The following is a 12,461-nucleotide window of genomic DNA, read 5'->3' as shown; positions in this document are numbered from 1 at the left end:
GTGGATAGAGCAATGGCCCTGGAGTCAGGAGGACCTGAGTTCAAATTCGGCCTCAGACACATAACACTCACTAGCTGTGTGACCCTGGGCAAGTCACTTAATCCCGATTGCCTCACCAAAAAGAAAAAATGGGGGAATGTTGAAAACTAAAAAAAAAAATTTAAAAAAAAGCCCATTGTACCCAGACTTTGATCAGAAAGTTTTATAATGATTTTCAGTCAAAGGGAGTAATATCTGGACTTGATCTAGTCATCAATTTATCTAACAGATATCTTCCTAAAATATACATAAATTCAATTTTGCTTTCACACCATTTTATTGTTTATCTTTATTTCTGATGTCCTTCCAAATACTTTTAAGTTTTTTCTGACACAGCCCCACAGAATCTCAGCATAGAAAGGTCCACAGAGGTCACCTAGCCCAAGCTACCCCTGAACAGGAGTCTTCCACAGCATCCCTAACAAGTGGCCATTCAGATCCGCTAGAAGGCTTCCGTGGAGTAGGGGAACGCTATTCTCAATGCCCAACTCTCCCTTGCTTCACATATCTAATAAGTTGAAAAATTGCATTGCTTCTAATTCTATGTGACTTTCATATGACCCCTTCTATCCACTTACACAGCTACTACCTTAGTTCAGGCCCTCATCACCACTTGCCTTGATTATTATAATAGCTTCCTCATTGCCAAAGTGATTTTCTTTAAGAACAGATCTGACCATGTCGCTCCTCTACTCAAGTAAACTCTTATGGTTCTCTATTTCCTTTAAGACAATAGATAAACTTATCTGTAGCTTTTATGGCTATACAATAAGCTTATTTTAGATTTTAAAGCCCTTCGTAAGCTCTTACCAGCCTTCACTTTGGTTACATTTAGGGTGGTCTTCTCTCTGTTTCTCACACGACATTATATCTCTTATCTCTGTGTCTTTTGGATTTGGTCATTAGAAATTCCTAAAATGTACTCCCTCCTCATCTTTATTACACAGAATCCTTATTTTACTTCAATATGCAGCTTATATACTACGTTTTTCATAAAGTCTTTCCTAATCCACCCAACTACTAGTGCCCTCTCTCCAGACCGACTTTGAAGTTAACTACTTTGTCTTTATTTTTATTAATTCTCTTTGTATTTATTCTATATACACTTACATGGATATTGTGTGGATGTGTATGAACACATACACACAGCTATATAGAATATGTGAGAGGCAGTGTAGTATAGTAGATAGAGAGCTGACCTAGAAGCCCAGAAGACTTGGGTTCAACTCCTACTACTCTGCACAAGTCACTCAACTTCTGAGAGCTCTAGGAAACCCTAGGAAAATTGAATATGTCCACTTCAGGAAAGTAGAAAAATCCCTTGAGATTTGAGTAGTGTTTTTCATTTTAAAAAATAGCTAGCATAATTTGAGGTGCAGCATAAACCAAAAATCAGGGTCAAATGCCTTCCCTCCCCAAAAGAAATTCAAAAGCCAACATGAATGACTGGCATATGAGGGCATCAGTACTAGACAGACAGACAGATAGATAGATAGATAGATAGATAGATAGATAGATAGATAGATAGATAGATAGATAACAATTAGGATCACAATATAAACAGTAAGTCTTAACTGTTTTCCTTTCTTAATTAAACAATTTGGGTTGTATGAAGTTCAACAAAAAAGTTGAGCCACATAGCTTACCTTTTCTCTGTGTGCTGAAAAATTAAGCTCAGAAGGCGGGGGCAGGGGGGGATACCTGGTGAGAAGATAAAGTAAGAGTAAACCTGAAATGGAGGTCATTTTGAAAGGGGTCTAAGGGAAAAAGCAGAAATTTCTCTTAGATGGAAAGTCTAAGACGAATGGAAGAGATAACACAGGAAAGGAACCACATGTACAAAAGTATTTATAACAACTCTTTGCAATGGCAAAAAACTGACAGCTAAGGGAGTGAAGGTACCCATCATTTGGGGAGTAGCTGAACAAATTATGGCATATGAATATTATGGTGTATTATTGTGCTGTAAGAAATGATGAAGCAGATGGTTTCAAAGAAACATGGGAAGACTCTTTATCTCTGGTTAATAAATGTCAAAGGAAGAGAGAAGAATCTAAGATCATTATAACATGGGAGATGATATGAAAGGTGGAACCACTGAGTAAAATAGTGAAGTGATAAGGAGAAACAAATTTGGGAGTATGGGGGCAGGGAGCTGGTAAATCATCTTGTTTGCGGACTTGTTGAACTGGTAAGAAATTCAAGTGAAGACATCTGGAGCTTAACAATGAGGTCAATTCAACCTACTATCTCGTCCCTATCCTTTCAGCCTTGCCCCTTCCAATCCTTCCTCTCTAAAGCTGCTAAAATCATTTAAGGCAAAAATGGCAAGGGTTCTTAACCTTTTTGTGTGGCATGGACCCCTTTGCCAGTGTGTTAAAATAATAGCTTCTTTTGGTCCCCTGACAACCACCACCACCACCACCACCCCTCGTAGGCTGTATAGTAAGTAAGTTTATAAGTAGCTAGTCTAAAGTGTCAATGGCATGAAGCAATATTGTAAACAGAAACCTAGAAGTCACATACAATACCTACTAAAATCCAAGATCTGGAAACATTTTCATACATGTGAAAAACATATAAGGAATGCCTCCAAAACAATGTTAGAGTTCTAGTATCAGGTAAACACTTCAGAGAAAATCCCATATGAGTACTCTAGGAAGAGGAATACAGGTAGGGACTGGATCTGTGATTCCTTTGGTATAGGAAACTCCCAGATGAGGAAATTCCTTCCACCAGTGTTCACTGGAGCATCTTCTACAATTTAAAGAGAGTTGCTCAGTTACTGAGAGGTTAAGTGACTTGCCCATGGTAATATAGGCAACATGTATCAAAGGTAGGACTTGAACCCAAGTCTTCCTTATTCCAAGGATTACTCTTTATCCACCATACCACGATGCCTTTATGTACCACTTCTAACATCTTGTAGCATATCTATTCTTTAAAGATTATCTTATAGAAGGGTGCATATCACTTTAGAGCTGTAGAATTTAACACGTCATTTTTGTTGCAGATATTTTAACATTGTCAGCAGTAGATTAGTTTATTTTCCCTGATAGCAATCTAAAATATAATTATATAATTAGAAAATAGATAATATAACTATAAATTAAGAAAGAGTTATAAGTGCAGCAAAGTAATTATATGTGTTTATATATAATTTGAATTAGTAATTTATGCTCAGCTATTTTCTAATATGGATCATACACCTTGCAATAAAAGAATGATTGACCTGGAGAAAATATGACTTGAGGTGAAAATAATAGCTATTCTCAAGGAAGAGGGATTTTTCTGCATGGCTCCAGTGAATAGAAACAGGAACAATGGATGCAGTTTGCCAGAAGACAAATTCTGCCTAGATGTAAGGAAATACTTTCTCACAATTAGAACTATCTACAAAATCTGAGCTGTCTCAGGAGAAAATGAGTTCCCCTTCCCTAGTGGCATTCAAATGATCACTTGTCAGAAATTTAACTTCAACATAATATTTCTGGTCCTCAGTTTTCTCATCTGTAAAACGAGAGGTTAGAATAGATGATTTCTAAGGTACTTTCTAGCTCTAAAATTATTGGTCCATAAAGCATAAAAATAAATCAAACAGGGATTTGCTGAATACCTACTATGTGCCAGTGATAATAATTAGCACTTATTTACATAGTACACTAATGATTACAAAGCACTTTTCTTAACATCATCTCACCTACATGATTTCATTCCATCCTCACCGAAACCCTGTTGATATGTGTCCCCATTTTGTAGACGAGGAAGCTATATTGCCAAGAGGTGGAGTGTCTTGTCCACAGTTACATAGCGAGTATAAGAAGAAAGACTCAAACCTACATCTCTCTTGATTCTCGAGTCCAGCACTACCATACTGCACTGCCTCAGGCTGCTAAGGGAGAAACAAGAAAGAAAAAAGAACAACTCCCAAATCCAGGCAGTTCCCAGGTTTTGATGATTCTGCCTCTAAAACATCTCTCCCTTCCGACCCTTTCTCTCCAGTTCACAGGACCCCCATCAGTAGTATTCAGTTGCCTGAACTACCAACCTACTAACTTGTCCCTATCCCTTCAGCCTTGCCCCTTACAATCCTTCTTCTCTAAAGCTGCTAAAGTAATTTAAGGCAAAAAAGGTAAGGGTTCTTAGTCTTTTTGTATCATAGACCCCTTTGCAGTCTGTTAAAATAATAGCTTATTTTGGTCCCCCTGACAACTACCATCACCACCACCACCACCCCTTATAGGCAGTATAGTAAGTTGATAAGTAGCTAATCTAAAGTGTCAATGGCATGAAGCAATATTGCAAAGGGAAACCTAGAAGTCACATACAAACCATCTCAAAGATCAAAGGAGTATAATGTACAGCTTGCATTATATACAACCAAAAATCACATCCTGGTAATATATGGTGAATCAAGCGAAGCCATTTAGGCTTTGCTGTCAGAACCTTTTGGTACTATGATATGCAAATTTCAGATGAGTTCCAGATATCCTTAGTAAAACCAGCAGATCACCAAATGGTCCTGATAACTCTGAGATGATATGGTATGTTAACTTTAAAGCTTTACCAACAACTTTGAAAGGACATGAATATGTTAATGAACTAACCCCAAGCTGGCACAGATAGGAGTCTGTTAATCTATTCCCACCAAACCCCATAAAAATGAAACCTCAAACCCCTTCCTGCCAAGTCCTCTTCCATCTCTATCTGGGTCCATGCTGCCGAGTGCAACCAACTTTAATACAAAGTTATGTGAGTGATTGTCTATGCCTCTTCCCCTCCCCATGTCTTTCCCCATTGCTGCCTGCCTTCCTTCTTCACTCTATCCCCCCAAACTCACACCATCTGCTTCTATGCTACCCTCCGTTTTGGTGTTTATCTCTGTACTTTCTGTGCCATTTGCCCCTATACCCACTGTGTCCTATTAAAGTGTGAATACAGCCCTGTTTCCCACTGCCATCATGGACTTTCCTAACAAGTTAACCAAAGTACAGGGTGTACCTGCTCCCATTTCATAATTTCATAAATTAATTATCAATTCAGCCAGTCTAGTGGTGCCTATAGACTCCTTCAGAGAATAATGCTTATAAATGCTTAGGATAAAACACATAAGATTACAAAGGGAACCAATTATATTGAAACACATCAAAAAATTAATTAGAATTTCACAGACCCCAGGTGAGGAACTTCTCTCCTAAGGTATTGGTCTTATCATATTACTCCCCTACTCCAACTCTTGAGTGACTCCCCAGTGCTAATAGAATAAAATACAAATTCTTTAACTTGGCATTTGATTCCAGTCTACCTTTCACAGCCTAATTTTTATAATGTTCTTTTTCATGATGTACTAGGTACATTCCAGCCAAAGTGAACTACTAACTATATCCCAAATCTAGCATTTCCCAAACACAACATATTACCTTCCATTTCTATGCACTCACACAGGCTATCCTGTCACTCCTCACTTCTGACTCCTAAGATTATCCTTCAAAGCTCATGTCAGGTTCTACCTCCACCATGAAGCCTACCCTGACCTTCCAAGAAACAAATAATCTTTCCCTCCTCAAGTTTTCTAGGAGTACTTTATCATGATCTTGTATTTGGCCGCATCTCATCTCACTTTTCATTCTACTTACCAATGTACACTTTGTTTCCTCTCCTTACCACCTCCCCCATGATTAGTCTCATTGTTATATCCCCAATGCCTTTGATAAATGTTTGTTGAGTGAATGGACACTGTATTTTTATTAATATAGTCTAAGATTCATGTGGCTTTTAGGGTCACCATTTCATGCTGTTGATTTACTTAATTTGCTTTTAATGGTAGGCTGTAAGTCACATGATCTTCTGCCAAGCCTGGTTCCCACCCCCATTCCCATCCTGTACTTTTGCAGTTCATATTTTAAACCTAAGTACAAGACTTTTTATTCATTACTATTCAAATTTATTTTGTTAAAAAACCCATATTTCCAGCATTTACAGATTTTTCCAAACTAATATTATCCTTTCCAGCTTTGTGTCATCCTCGGATTTGATAAGCATGCCATTATTATTTTCATCCATGTCACTGATAAAAAATATTAAATATAACTGAGTTGAAGACAGAGCCCTATAGGCATGCCAAGAAAGACTTCCTTCGAGCTAAAATTGATCCATTCGTCAACCAGCTACCGTAATATTGTTCAGCCCATATCTTCTCATCTTGCCCATGGGGATATCATGAGAAACTCTGTCAAATGTCATGCTGAAATCCAGACATAAAATGTCTATAGTCATTTCTTCCAAAAATACCCCTGTCAAATAAAGGAAGCCCTTTCAGCTTTGTACTCAAGTTTTTCCTTGTAAAACTAAATGTAACCAAATTTTGTACAGTGCCCTACTCACATATCTTTGTGACACTGGGAGAAAGCAAGGAAGGCCCTCAGTATATGGCCGACTTATCAGAGAACATGGTTGCAGAAAGATTGGTAGCACAGATGGGCTGCAGTCAACATCATTGGAGGTGATTCTACATGAATGAGATTATCAATCCATTTGAGTTTTTGAAAGCCTGTCTCACATTGAATGGGCTTCAAATTTCATTTGATGGTGGCAAGCTCAAGATCACTGCAGATGGCAACTGCAGCCATGAAATTAAAAGACGCTGGCTCCTTGGAAGGAAAGCTGTGGCAAATCTGGACCACATACTAAAAAGCAGAGACATCACCTTGCCAACAAAGGTCCACATAGTGAAAGCTAAGATTTTTCCAGTAGCAATGTATGGCTGTGAGAGTTGGCCTATAAGGAAAGCTGAGTGCCATAGAATCATTTTTGAATTGTGGTACTAGAGAAGAATTTTGAAAGTCCTTTGAAAAACAGGGAGATTAAATCAGTCAATACTTAAAGAAAGTAATTTAAGCTATTCACTGGAAGGTAAAATATTGACACTTTAGCCACATAATGCAAAGATGGGACTTACTGGAAAAGAACCTGATCTTGGGAAAGATTGAAGGCAAAAGGAAAAGAGGATGTCAGAGGACATGATGGATGGATAATATCATGGAAGCAATGAATATGAACTTGGACAGACTTCCAGAGATACTGGAGGATAGAAGGACTTGGCATGCCATGGTTGATGGGGTTACAAAGAATCAGATACAACTGAACAACCAAACCACAACAAAAAAAATCATTATTACTTTAGTCAAAATAATATTTCATTTAAAGCAAGAATTAGTTTATCAGCACCAGATTTTTTTCTATCAGTGCTTAGATTACATAAATATATATGCTCTTTCAATTTAAAACCAGTTACATTTCCTAACCCTTTTCAACAAATTACTTTGGCTCGCTTTGGATCTATAAAAAAAGGTTGCTTTTTTTTCATTTATAATTAACTCTTAACCTTTATAGTAGTCTAAAACTTCGACAAGAATCATAGACTTAAAGTTGGAAGGGACTTTGAAGGGCAACTAAAATTATAGCCTACCCTATTGCCTCAGCCATGCTGTTTGATAAGAATCTGATTTGTTATTGGTATTTGGGAAAGTAGCTTTTAGTGCTACATCTTTTTTAAACCAACCAAACTTTTGGTTAAGTTTTCTGACATGTACATAGTGTCTCATGAAAAAAGAATAATTATTTCTTAGACATGACAATTGCACCAATACATAAGTTGTTCATTTGGGAGATCAATAGACTCTTTCAATCAGTTTCAAATATAAAACAAAATAGAAAACTCTTATCAGTATATTAAATGAAGCCCTGCTTGGCTCAATAATGTAAAATGTAAAAAATAATGTAAAAGCTGACCCCATCAAAGTCCCAACAAAGGACTATACAGGATAGGATAAGAATATGGAGACTAATTCATCCATATTTTCAGAAGAATTTAGATTCTGTTCTTCCCTGGACCTGCCCTTATGGGTGCTATCTAAGCAGGATCAAAACTTCTGTGGTTTATGGATAGATAGTGAAGGTGTCTGGTGTATCTTAGCTAGAAATTCTTGTACTTATCTAATAGTACTTAAGGCAAAATTCAAACTCATCTTCTGGCTCTAAAGCCAACACTATCTCTACTACGCCACATAGCTGCCAAATCAAGAAAGGCTTCATATAGAAGCTGAGCCTTGAAGAAAACAGGGGATTCTGAGAAACAGAGGTGAGGAGGGAGAACATTCCTGGTACAAAGGCATTGAGGTCAGAGATGAAGGGCCTTTAAGAGAAACAAGGAGTCCAGTTTAACTGGACTAGGTGTACCTAGAGGGAAGTACTATGTAGTAAACTTGAGAAGGGAAGTTGAGGCCATGCTGTAGGAGGTTTTAAATGCCAAAAAAGAAGAGTGTATATTTGACCCTGGAGGCAATAAGGATCAACTGAATATTAACAAGTAGGGAAATGACATGGTCAGATTTGTGCTTTAGGAAATCAATTGGGCTGCTATGTGAGAAATGAATTAGAGGTTGACAGAGACTAGAAATATGGGTCATTGAACCAGAAAGTCATGAACCTTATCGTCCAGAAATGAGGGTGGTGTATGGAGCAGTAGTAGAAACAAATTCAGGATCATTGCAAGGTCTGAGAAGAGGCTGACCAGAGGAGAGGAGCAGAGTTTATACTGCAAGAGTTCAGTACTGGAGCAGGGGGTCAAATGAGGCAAAGACTAATCTCAGTTTTCTTCTGTCTGATGTTCTTTGGGCATAAATATCTTTATGTTCGGTTATCTGCAACCAGTGTTACCCTCCAATCTCTTCTGAAGTCCTTACATCTGTTGTGGGCATTCTCAATTCCAATGGTCCACTTTAAGCAGTGGAGGACAGATGCAGTGGTTGAGTCACTATAGCCTAGTATAATACTCTTTCTAAAGCTACGACGGGCCTCAGAAATAATCTTGTCCAATCCCATCGTTTTATAGATGAGAGAGAAAAAAGGCTTTAAAAGGTTTGGAGATTAACCCATAGCTGGTCACACAGCTCCTTAGAGACAGAACTCAGTCTGTTCGTTTGATCTTTTTTTTTTAAACATCGTCATTGTCGACATCATCTTAGTAGGAGTTGTTGTAACTAACATTTTCATAGAGCCCACTATGTGCCAGGTACTGTGCTAAGCACTGTGCAGTTGTTATCTCATTTGATCCTCAACAATCCTGGGAGGTAGATGCTAGTATTGTCCTCATTTTACAGATGAGGATACTGAAGCAAACAGAGGTTTAATGACTTGCCCAGGGTCACACAGCTAGTAAGTGTCTGAGGCCAGATTTGAACTCAGGTTAGACAGGCCCAGAGATCTAGCCACTGCTCCACATTTATATATTGACTTTGTCCTATGCTATACTGGAGAGGTGTCCTTCAAAATACAGTATGATCAAAATCATGGATTGTGATATGACTTTGGGCTATTACTGAGGATTAAAAAAAATTCAGAGAATAAATTCTGAATTTTAGGTTGTTTGTCGCTGCTTCTAGTCTGCTGCTCCTTACATTTCAGTGATAGTTTAATTTCCTCAATACTATTTCAAATTTATACTGCAGTTATTTAGCTGCATATGAATTAACCACAAGAACTAATTATTCTCAGACCTGTTTAGAAAAGCCTGGACATTTATAACTACCAAGAGAGGAACAAATGTTTCATTCAAAATTGGGCCAGTACCTAGAATTATAACAAATCTCTTTAGGCGAAACTTTATGGCTACTGATAATTTTGTCACCAGGTACATAAACTGGGTTTTTATATTTCAGAACATGTGTGCATGAGCATCTGAACATCTTTCATCATTCTTAAAATATGGGTTAGCCCTATGAGGGTTTAACTAAGCAGCCTTTAATCACTGCTTGTTATTTGGCATAGAGAAAGTGATAGCAATAGATGGGTTTTAAATATTACTCATAAAATAGTTACTACAGATTATCTCAATTTCTTAATGCAGTTTTCTTGCATTAGGAAAATAATAGCATAATGCAAAAATTTCTCTCTCTCTCTCTCTCTCTCTCTCTCTCTCTCTCTCTCTCTCCCTCTTTCTCTCCTCTCTTCCTTCTTGTCTCTCTCTTAATCACATTTATTTTAAAATAGCATATGTGTTAATTTTCTAAGAATTCTCCACTTATTCAGTATGTTTTAATAGTTATATTTATTTTTAAAAGGCAATGAACCAGATTGCTCTAATTAGCTACATGGTGAGGTGGGGGGAGGGGCAGGATGAAGCTCCAAATGTTATGCCAAAAGATTCTAAACCAAAGCAAGAATTAATTATTTAATATTGATGCAGTACTAGAACTTTTCATTGTGCTTTCCTGGACACATTATTTTAACCTTAATTTTGAAATCTTTTGTGATCATAAAATCTCTTTTCCAAATGTTAGGTGAAGTAATGCTGTTATTCTATGAGGAAAGCTCATTGCAGTTCTTATTAGATGCATGTACAATCATAACATGATGATTTTGGAAACAAATGCCCCTAGCTATTTTCTGGGTTTCTTATGACTCTTTACATCAATTTCTCTACTTCCTACCATAGCCATGCCTGCACAAACTAAATAAAGCACTCTATTTACAAACTGTAGAAAAAGCCAAATTAAGTGCTTTTTTTAAAGTGCTAGAATTCCTTACTTGGCTATGTAATAGGATTAAAGATTTAAGAGTGGAAGGGACCTTCCAAGTCTTCCTGAGTCGATACACTTCCACTTTTGTAACCCATTTAATTTACTGTGAGAATAGTTCATTTGGTTTTAACAATGTCTCAACTTGAGATGTACTGTGAAAATACTTGACACACCATAGGAATTTAGTATTTATTGAAATGAACTGGAATACACGACTGACTCTTTAATTTGTGATTCCTTATTATAACTCATGAAACCTCTTTTATATCAGTCTCCCTTAAAAGTGCCTTTTCTGCTTATAGAATTTTCATAATGTAATGAATTAAGAAGCACACTATGCCCTGGAATGAAATTGATTTTTAGTGTTGTTGTAAATGTAACATGAAAATGTATTTCCAGAAAGTGAGAAATTATGTCCTGCTCAATAATTGTATTTGGCCAGACATTTTGTTAAATAATATTATTCATATACATGAATCAAACTAGATTGCTTATCATCCCTTCATACACCTGATGAATGTTCTGGCTTCTCTGCTGCTGCTTAGAGTGTTCTTTAAGCCTAAAATGCTCTAACTCCATCCACCCACTTCTTCCTCACCCATAAAGATCTACTTGCCCTTTAAATGCCACATATCATGGCCTTTCTCAATCCTTATCCATCTTGACCTCTCTAAAGCCTTTAATACTGTTGCTCACCCTCTTTCTCCTGCTACTTTTGTCTCTCTGGTTTTCTTCCTACATGACTGACTGCTCCTTTTCTGGATCCTTTCCTGGGTCATCCAAATCATGACCATGGGTGCCCCCAAGGCTCTGTCCTGGGCCATGTTCTCTTCTCCCTCTATACTATTTCGCTTAGTAATCTCATCAACTTCCATGGATTCAATTAAGCAGCAACTAGGTGGCACAGTGGAGACAGGGCTCTACTGGACATCAGGACGACCTGAATTCAAATTTGACCTCAGACAGTTATTAGGTGTGCGACCCTGGGCAAAACACATAACCTCTGTTCACCTCAGTTTGCTCAAATGGAGATAATAATAGCACATACTCCCCAGGGTTGTTTTGAGAATCAAATGATATATTTGTAAAGCTTAGCACAGTGCCTTGCACATAGTAAGGCTGGCATTTTATAAATCCTTCTTTCCTTCCTTCCTTCTTTACTTCTTCTCTTTATGTTGATAATTCCTACATCTATTTATCCACCCTAACCTCTTTCTTGATTTCTACTCTTGCATCTCCAGTTGCTTCTTAAACATCCCACAGACATCATGATCTCAGCATGTCCAAAACTGAATTCATTTTCTTCACACACCCCCAAAGCCCTCCACTCTTCCTAACTTTCCTATTACTAAGGAGAACACAACCATCCTCCGAGCTACCCTCTAGGTGATATCCTCTACTCCTCATTCTCTCCACTCCTCCTCATCAATTTATTGCCCAATCTTGTCAATTATATCTTCCTAACATCTCTCAAATATGCTTTTTTTTAATCTTCTCTGACACTGCCATCACTCTAGTCCAAACCCTCATCACATTTCTTTTGGACTATTGCAACATCCTTTTCATCTCCTTGCCTCAAATCTCTTCTCATCGCAGTTCATTTTCCACTAAGCTGTCCAACTGATCTTCCTAAAGCATGGATCTGACCACATCACCTCATCCCCCCTCCTCAATCAGTAAACTCCCTTGCACCTCCAGGATCAAAAATAAATCCTCTATCATTCAAAGATTTTACAACCTTGCCCCTCCTACCTTTTCAGTCTTCTTATATCCTTTTTCCTATACACACACACATACACACACACACACACACACACACACACACACACACACACACACACA

At 37.7% G+C, this 12,461-nt stretch overlaps 1 protein-coding gene across 2 annotated transcripts in view; it reads left to right on the top strand.

The window, feature by feature from the left end:
- The window catches only part of SGCG (sarcoglycan gamma), a 258,739-nt gene that overhangs the window by 142,536 nt on the left and 103,742 nt on the right, over window positions 1-12,461 (top strand). The gene's annotated exons all lie outside the window — the stretch shown is intronic.

The sequence above is a fragment of the Vombatus ursinus genome, unplaced genomic scaffold (genome assembly GCF_900497805.2).
Source record: "Vombatus ursinus unplaced genomic scaffold, bare-nosed wombat genome assembly UNPS02014813.1, whole genome shotgun sequence".
In the NCBI taxonomy this organism is placed as follows: domain Eukaryota; kingdom Metazoa; phylum Chordata; class Mammalia; order Diprotodontia; family Vombatidae; genus Vombatus; species Vombatus ursinus.
The sequence above is the reverse complement of the archived record's forward strand: the minus strand, read 5'-3'. Positions and strand labels throughout refer to the sequence as shown.